The sequence below is a fragment of the Lepus europaeus genome, chromosome X (genome assembly GCF_033115175.1).
Source record: "Lepus europaeus isolate LE1 chromosome X, mLepTim1.pri, whole genome shotgun sequence".
In the NCBI taxonomy this organism is placed as follows: domain Eukaryota; kingdom Metazoa; phylum Chordata; class Mammalia; order Lagomorpha; family Leporidae; genus Lepus; species Lepus europaeus.
Genome location: NC_084850.1, coordinates 98997818 through 99007002, shown reverse-complemented (window position 1 = coordinate 99007002; position 9185 = coordinate 98997818). Strand labels below are relative to the sequence as shown.

The following is a 9185-nucleotide window of genomic DNA, read 5'->3' as shown; positions in this document are numbered from 1 at the left end:
AGCCAGTCTGAAGTCAGGAACCCAGAACTCAATCTGGGTCTCCCACGTGGGTGGCAGGAACCTAAGTACTTGAACCATCACCTGCTGCCTCCCAAGGTGCACATTAACAAGAAACTGGAATTGGAAGCTGAGCCAGAACTCAAACCCAGGCACTCCATTCAATATGGGATGCAATCTTCCCAAGTGGCATCTTAACTGCTGTGCCAAACACCCACTCCAGATCATTTTTAAATTTGTTTGCCTGTTGTTTTATTGCTTAAGATAAAAAATATAAATCTGTAACACAAGCTTTTATTAGATATATGATTTGCAAATATTTTTGCAAATATATGGCTTGTTTCTTCTTTCTCTTCATGGTGTCTTTGGAAGTATAAAGATATTGAGGCTGATGAAACAGTTTATTACTTTTCTCTTTTATGGATTGTGTTTTTACATGATGGGTGCAAGAGATCTTTGTGAAACCTTAGGTCATGAAGATTTGATTCTATGTTTTCTTCTAAAAGTAGCTTTATTTTAGCTATTTTATTTAAAATTACAATCTGTTATGAGTGAAGTTTTTTGTATGATGTGAAGTAAGCATCTTTTTCAATGTCGATGTCCAATTGTCCAAGCACTATTTGTTGAGAAGACTATTCTTTCCCCTGGGGAATTTCTTTGGCATCTATGAGTGAATTATATCATAAGAGGTTATTTCTGAGCTTTCAGATATATTTCATATATATTCAGAACTATGTGTCTGTCCTTTTGCCAGTAATACAGTGTTTTGCTCATTTCAGATTTATAGAAAGCTCTAAAACTAAGTAGTATAAGTCTCCCAACCTTACATCCCTAGTATAAGTCGTCCTTGTTCATATTTTCTGTTTTATACATTGCTGAATTTCACTTACTAAGAATTTGTCGAGTGACCTTTGAATCTATATTAATTCTATGCTTGATATAATCATATCTATATAGTTTTCTTGTGATATCTTTCTCTGAATTTGGTGTGAGGCTAACATTGACATCATAGAATAGGTTGGAAAGTATTTTTTCTCTTATACTCTGACAAAGTATTATTTATTTAAATGTATGGTAGAATTCATTGGTGAAACTACCTGTTTTTGTACTTTTCTTTGTGAGAATTTTTTTATCATGAATGGATGTTGAATATTTTCAAATGAAGTTTTTTGAGTCAGTTGTTATGATCACATGATTTAATTTTTTTTCCTGTTGATATGGTGGATTACCTTGACTGATGATTTTTTATTGTGCATATAACATAAAATTTATTATTTAAAGTGTGCAACTCAATGGCATTTAGTATATTTACAATGTTATCAGTAGTTAGGACGCCCTGTTTGGGCTGGTGCCCTAGAAGTCAGACTGAAATCGTTTGGGACAGGACATGTGTTAGTCGTTTGCTGGCCCCAGTGACCATGGTGCTGTTTCACAATGAAGTGGAGATCAAGGACTTATAATATGATGAGGACTCGGAGACGTATTTCTATCCCTGCCTGTGTGGGGATAACTTCTCCATCACCAAAGAAGCTCTGGAGAATGGGGAAGACGTGGCAACATGCCCTAGCTGCTCTCTCATTATAAAAGTGATTTATGACAACGATCATGTTTGCAGAAACAGTCCAAGCTCCATCAACCAACAAAGAATTAGTTAAATGTTAATGAAGCCTTCAGGAAACCAAACAGTTGGGCCTGAGCCAAGAGGGAAATATCAAACGCACAGTTAACTGGCTTCTTGACAGGGGAATCTTTCCATAGCTGCTGAATTCCTCTTCAAATAAAGAACGAGTCTACAACATGACTTACCTGATTTTTGTGCTTAATTATTCGTGTTCTTAATTATCCACCCAGATTTCAAGGAAGATAGTTTCAAATCAATGCTTCCTTTTCCTGAGTTTCATCAATTTTATATCTGAAGCCTTAGTTCAGTATCTGATAAGAGTCAACTACCTTATTCATTAGCCTTCTTTAATAAACAAAGGGCTTATATTTTTGATGTAGCTTGTAAAGGAATGAAAATTAACCCATCCTGTGAAATTTGATGTTAACTCTGCTGTTCTAAATTTTAAAAATTTATTTTTCTTGCCAGCATGCTATTGCACACATCCAGCCCATCTCCTCAGTGTTGCCATTGTTACCACATTCACACTCTACTCAGCATATCACTTCTGTTGCACTTCATGCAGAGTTTGTTCATGATTGCTCGAGAGCTAAAAGTTTGAAAAGTCCAAAGTGTAATCATCAAATAATTTGGAGTTTCCTTATATTCTACATGTTCCTTGAAAGTCAGGACAACATAAAAACAAAAACCTCTGGAAGAATGGAAATTGTTAGTAGAATGAGAGTAGCAGAACATGCCAACCTAGTAATGAAATGCTTAAATGATTTTTTCCAGGTTGGAGCAAATATTCTGAGATCTGGGTTTTTGTTTGTTTATTTTATTTTAGATAAGGCTGATGAAATTGCATTCCAGGTGCGGGTTACTGTGAAGTCTTCATGGCTGGCAACAGTCATTGCAGCACATCACAGCATCATGTCATTACTCCTAAAAGCATTACACCAGAGAATGAGTTTGAAAAAAGAGAAGCCTAATGCAAACAAATATGTTCATACCGGCACATCTAGTTACCTTGTGTAATGTGCAAGCAAACCAGACGTGCACTTCTGCAGGAAACTATTGCTGGAGGAAAAGAACTATGTGAAGACAGCCTGTCAGTCTTTCTTTGCAGTAGTGCTGAGAGTAGCAAGAAATTAGGATCCCTTGGATAGAAATTTGAAAATTCTCTTGATATATCACAACTTTGCCGTACAAATATAGTTTTTCAAAGATACTGGCATGTTGTTTGGGAAGTGACTCCTGCAGTTAGAAAAACAGCTTGCTAGAATGTGTTTTACTGGTTGGTAAACACGCTGCACACACTAATTGGAGTGGCCAATTCTTCCTTAGCAGCAAGGTGACTATGTACAGCCATTAGGCCAAGACTTAACTAAGGCACTGAAGATGATATGCTTTAAGTGATTGTTACATTATATGGCATATCCTTGGTGTGGTGAGAGATTGCATTGCTATTTAGGACACTGACACCCTAGAAGTAATCTACACTGCTTTGCAAAAGCAAAGTGACTGCTCAGATGATCAGAACAGGGGACATGCCATCTCTGGTGGCAATGTGCTGCAATGAGAAATAAACTATGTCATGCTTGTGTTGATGGTTTTGTAGATACCATTAACATGATAATGGTTGATGATGAATTTCAAAGAACAGATACCTTCGAAGAACAGAAAAAAAAAAAACAAACTCCAAACATCCCAGGAGGAGAGAAACAAACAGCATTGGCAATCTGTGATCAGTGACCCACTGCGTTAATTAGAATGATCTTGTTTCTGGAGCAGCTGAAACACCCATTTTGTGAACTACCAAAAAAAAAAAAAATCAGGAATTAACCCTGTGTGAAACAGAAAGTTAAACTCTAGTGTGGCTAGAGTTCTGTGTGGTGTGTGTGCCTTGTTTAGCCCAATAGATATTTCTGAGAACTGGTTTGTGATCCAGGCTCTGCCTCTTAGCAGCTTCATAATCTTTGGCAAGGCCATTGGATTCCTCATCTGTACAATTAGTAGTGTGGACTAGATCATTTCTCAGTGGCCATTTCTTGTTCCAGGTTTGGCAGGCTGCAAAAACTGGAATCCCAGTTGAGACCTTTATAAACAATTTATTATGAATTACGAAGAAACATACTCCAATCTTCAGTAGCTTGGTTTTACCACACTTTTCAATGTAAATTTATAAAAGCTATGACTTAAAGGATTTTATATACACTTTTGTATACACATTCAGAAGCATTTTTCTTGGAAAACATCCAACCCTGTTCATAACTGTACATATCAATTTATTATCAGAATAAATTTTATTGGCCTGTAAAATAGTCAGATAACTCAGAAAGAAATAAACAGTGTTATGGAATGCTCATCACTATGTAATTCAGAGCATTTTAATCACCTTAAAAAAAAACCTCCTATCTATTAAGCAGTCACTCCAATTCCCTACTAGCTATCATTAATGGATTTTCCATCTCTATGAATTTGTTATTCTGGATATTTCATATAAATGGAATCACAGAACATGTGCCCTTTTGTGTCTGACTTCTTTAAGTTAGCGTGTTCTCAAAGTTTATCTGTGTCATAGCATATATCATAACTTCTTTACTTCATATGGCTGGATACCACTCTGTTGTATGGATATATCATATTTTGTTTATCCATTCAAATAATTTGGGCATTTGGGTTGCTTTCACCTTTTGGCTATTCTGAACAGAACTACTGTGAGTACTTTTTGACAACACCTATTTACAATTCTTTTGGATATATAACTAGGAGTCGAATTGTTGAGTCATAATGGTAATTCTATATTGAATTTTTGAAGAGCTATCAAACTATTTTCTACTTGAGCTGCAACATTTTTAAAATTCTCCTTAGTAATGTATGGGTGTCCCAATTCCTCCACATATTTGCCAACACAAATTATTTTTTTGATTCTTATAACAATCCTGGTTGATGATTTGCATTTCCCAACTAACTGGTGATATTGAACACCTTTTCATGTGTTTGTTGAACACTGGTATATCCTCTTTTTTAAAAAAATAAGCAAATATCCAAAACCAAACTTAACTCTTTTTATATTTTTATTTTATTTAGGGTATACAAATTTCATACATTTCATAAATATATAGATTTAGGAACATACGGATTCTTCTCACCCTACTCTCTCTCCTGCTCTCACTCTCACCCTTCCTCATCAAATTGAGAAGTTTCTGTACTGCAAAAGAAACAGTCAGGAGAGTGAAGAGAAAACCGACAGAATGGGAAAAAAATATTTGCAAACTATGCAACAGATAAAGGATTAATAACCAGAGTCTGCAAAGAGATCAAGAAACTCCACAACAACAAAACAAACAACCCACTTAAGAGATGGGCTAAGGATCTCAACAGATATTTTTCAAAAGAGGAAATCCAAATGCCAACAGACACATGAAAAAATGTTCAGGATCACTAGCCATCAGGAGATGCAAATCAAAACCACAATGAGGTTTCACCTCACCCCGGTTAGAATGGCCACTATGGAAGTCAGTCTGGAGATTCCTCAGAAACCTCAATATAACCCTACCATACAACCCAGCCATCCCACTCCTTGGAATTTACCCAAAGGAAATTAAATTGGCAAACAAAAAAAGCTGTCTGCACCTTAATGCTTATTGCAGCTCAATTCACAATAGCTAAGACCTGGAATCAACCCAAATGCCCATCAACAGTAGATTGGATAAAGAAATTATGGGACATTTACTCTATAGAATACTATACAGCAGTAAAAAAAATGAAATCCAGTCATTTGCAACAAAATGGAGGAATCTGGAAAACATCATGCTGAGTGAAGTAAGCCAGTCCCAAAGGGACAAATATCGTATATTCTCCCTGATTGGTGACAACTAACCGAGCACCAAAAAGGAAACCTGTTGAAGTGAAAAGGACACTATGAGAAACACTGTCTTGATCAGCCCTTGTCCTGTCAATGAACAACTTAATACTTTATCCCTTTTAGTATTTTTTTGTCCTACTTAATACTATTGGTTGAACTCTGTAATTAACACATAATTATTCTTAGGTGTTTAAATTTAACTGAAAAGTGATCCCTGTTAAATATAAGAGTGGGAATAAGAGAAGGAGGAGATGTACAGTTTGGGACATGCTCAATCGGAATCGGACTTGCCCCAAATGGTGGAGTTAGAAACGTGCCAGGGGGTTCCAATTCAATCCCATCAAGGTGGCATGTACCAATACCATCTCACTAGTCAAAGTGATCAGTTTCAGTTCACAATTGATCATAATGATAGGACTAAGAGTCAAAGGGATCACATAAACAAGACTAGTGTCTGCTAATACTAACTCATAGAATGACAGATGTCCTAAATAGCACTCTGGCCTCAGAATCAGCCCTTAAGGCATTCAGATCTGGCTGAAGAGCCCATGAGAGTATTTTAGGCATGGAAAGCCAAGACACCATGGAAAAGAAAAAAAAAAGAAGACCTAAATTAAAGGTCTCTGCGAGTGAGATCCCAGTGGAAAGAACGGGGCCATCAAAGAAGGAGGTACCTTTCTCTGAAGGGAGGAGAGAACTTCCACTTTGACTATGACCCTGCCTGAATAAGATCGAAGTCAGCGAACTCTAAAGGCTTCCATAGCCTTGGCAACTCATGACTAGAGCCTAGGGAGATTACTGACACCATAAACAAGAGTGTCAAATTGTTAAGTCAACAACAGGAGTCACTGTGTACTTACTTCTCATGTGGGATCTATCCTTAATGTGTTGTTCAATGTGAAGTAATGCTATAACTAGTACTGAAACAGTATTTTTACACTTTGTGTTTCTGTGTGGGTGCCAACTGATGCAATCTTTACTTAATATACACTAAATCGATCTTCTGTATATAAATATAATTGAAAATGAATCTTGATGGCAATAGAATGGGAGAGGGAGTGGGAGATGAGAGGGGTGTTAGTGGGACGGAAATTATGGGGGGGGGGAGACTTTGTAATCCATAAACTGTACTTTGGAAATTTATATTTACTAAATAAAAAAAAAAGAATTAAAAAGGAGAGAACGATCCAACATGGGAAGCGGGATACACAGCAGACTCATAGAATGGCAGATGTCCTAAACAGCACTCTGGCCTCAGAATCAGCCCTTAAGGCATTCGGATCTGGCTGAAGAGTCCATAAGAATATTTTAGGCATGGAAAGCCAAGATACCATGGAAAAGAAAAAAAGACCTAAATGAAAGATCTCGGTGAGTGAGATCCTGGTGGAAAGAATGTGCCACCAAAAAAGGAGGTACCCTTCTCTGAAGGGAGGAGAGAACTTCCACTTTGACTATGACCTTGTCTGAATAACATCAGAGTTGGCAAACTCAAAAGGCTTCCATAGCCTTGGCAACTCATGACAAGAGCCCAGGGTGATTACTGACGCCATAAACAAGAGTGTTAATTGTTAAGTCAACAAGAGGAGTCACTGTGCACTTACTAACCATGTAGGATCTCTGTCCTTAATGTGTTGTACAATGTGAATTAATGCTATAACTAGTACTCATACAGTACTTTACCTTTGTGTTTCTGTGCAGGTGCAAACTCTTGAAATCTTTACTTTTTTTTTTTTTTTTGACAGGCAGAGTTAGACAGAGAGAGAGACAGAGAGAAATGTCTTCCTTCCTTTGGTTCACCCCCCAGATGGCTGCTATGGCTGGTTAGACAGTGAGAGAGTGAGACAGAGAGAAATGTCTTCCTTCCGTTGGTTCACCCCCCCCCAAATGGCCACTACGGCCGGCGCGCTGCACTGATCCAAAGCCAGGCACCAGGTGCTTCTTCCTGGTCTCCCATACTGGTGCAGGGCCCAAGCACTTGGGCCATCCTCCACTGCCTTCCCGGCCACAGCAGAGAGCTGGACTGGAAGAGGAACAACCAGGACAGAATTCGGTGACCCAACCGGGTCTAGAACCTGGAGTACCGGAGCCGCAGGTGGAGGATTAGCCTAGTGAGCTACGGCGCCGGCCTGAAATCTTTACTTAATATATACTAAATTGATCTTCTGTATATAAAGATAATTGAAAATGAATCTTGGTGTGAATGGAATGGGAAAGGGAGTGGAAGATGGGAGGCTTGCGGGTAGGTGTGAAGTTATGGGGGAAAAATCCACTGTAATCCAAAAGCTGTACTTTGGAAATTTATATTTATTGAATAAATATTAATATTTATTAAATGAAAGTTAAAAAAAGATCTTGGCACCCATATAAAAAATCAATCAATTGTAGATATATTTATATTTGATCTGTTTTATTCCAATGATATATATGTCTACCATTATTCAGTTACCTTGTTATTTTGATTACTGGAGCTTTGTGAATTGTGAAATAAGGATGTGTAACTTTATTCTTCTTTTCCCAGACTGGTTTGGCTAATTGAGGTCCCTTGAAATTGCATGTTAATTTTAGGATAAGCATTTCCATTTCTGCAAAATCTAGGAAGATTTTTTAGTTTTCACTTAATATGTAGATAATTTTCAATAGTATTGCCACATAACAGTATTATATCTTCTAATATATGAATATATGATGTGTTTTCATTTATTTGAGTCTTCTTTAATTTGTTTCAGCAATGTTTTGTAGCTATTGATACACAAGTCTTTCTCCATTTTGACTAAACTTACTCCTAAGGATTTTTATTATTTTTAGTGGTATTCTAAATGGAATTGTCTGCTTAATTTGCTTTTCTGATTGCTAATGTATTGAAATATACTACTTTGTGCATTAATTTTGTTAATATTTGTGCAAAATTTTTGTATTACCTCTACTGGTTTCAGTAATGGATTCCTTCTAATTTCCTTTTTAGAAGATCATGTTATTTGTGAAAAGAGATAGTTTTGTTTCTTCTTTCCCAGTTTGGATATTTTTCACTTATTGTTCTTACCTAATTTCTCTGACTAAAACTCTCAGTACAGTGTTGAATACAAACTGGAAAATCTGCTTCCTTGTTTTACTCATAATATTAAGAAGAAAGTTTTCAGTCTTTCACCACTGAAAATGATGTTAGCTCTGTGTTTTTCATCAATTTTCTTTATGCTAGTCAAGAATTCCCCCTCTGTTCTTAATTTGTTGTGTATTTTTTTATCCCAAAGAGGGGTTTTATTTTGTCACATGAGTTTTCATATTTATTTTTTTCTTAATTTCATTAACATTGTGTATTACACTGCCAGAGTTTTGTATGTTGAGTCATCCTTGCATTCCTGGGATAAAATCCCATAATCTTTTAAATATGGTGCTGGATTCAGGATGAGAGTGTTTTTTTTTTAGGATATACGTAAATGATGTTGATCTATACTTTTAGTTTTTTGCACATGGTTGTCTGGTTTTGCTATCAGGGTAATCCTGGCCTAATAAGATGAGCTAAGAAGTAGTTTCTTCTCTTCTAAATTTTGTAAATGTGAAAGACTGCTGTTGCTACTTAGAGTACAATCTACTAGTGAGGTCATCTGACTCTGAATTTTTCTTTAGTGAGAATTTTTTCATTACTGATTCAGCCTCTTCATTGTTGCAGCTCAATTCAGATTTTCAACTTCTTGAGTACGTTTTGGTACTTTACATGTT

At 36.6% G+C, this 9185-nt stretch overlaps 1 pseudogene; it reads left to right on the top strand.

Annotated features, from left to right (window-relative positions):
* The first annotated feature begins 1415 nt into the window (after positions 1-1415).
* LOC133753742 (diphthamide biosynthesis protein 3-like) lies at positions 1416-1659 on the top strand (annotated as a pseudogene).
* Positions 1660-9185: the final 7526 nt, after the last annotated feature.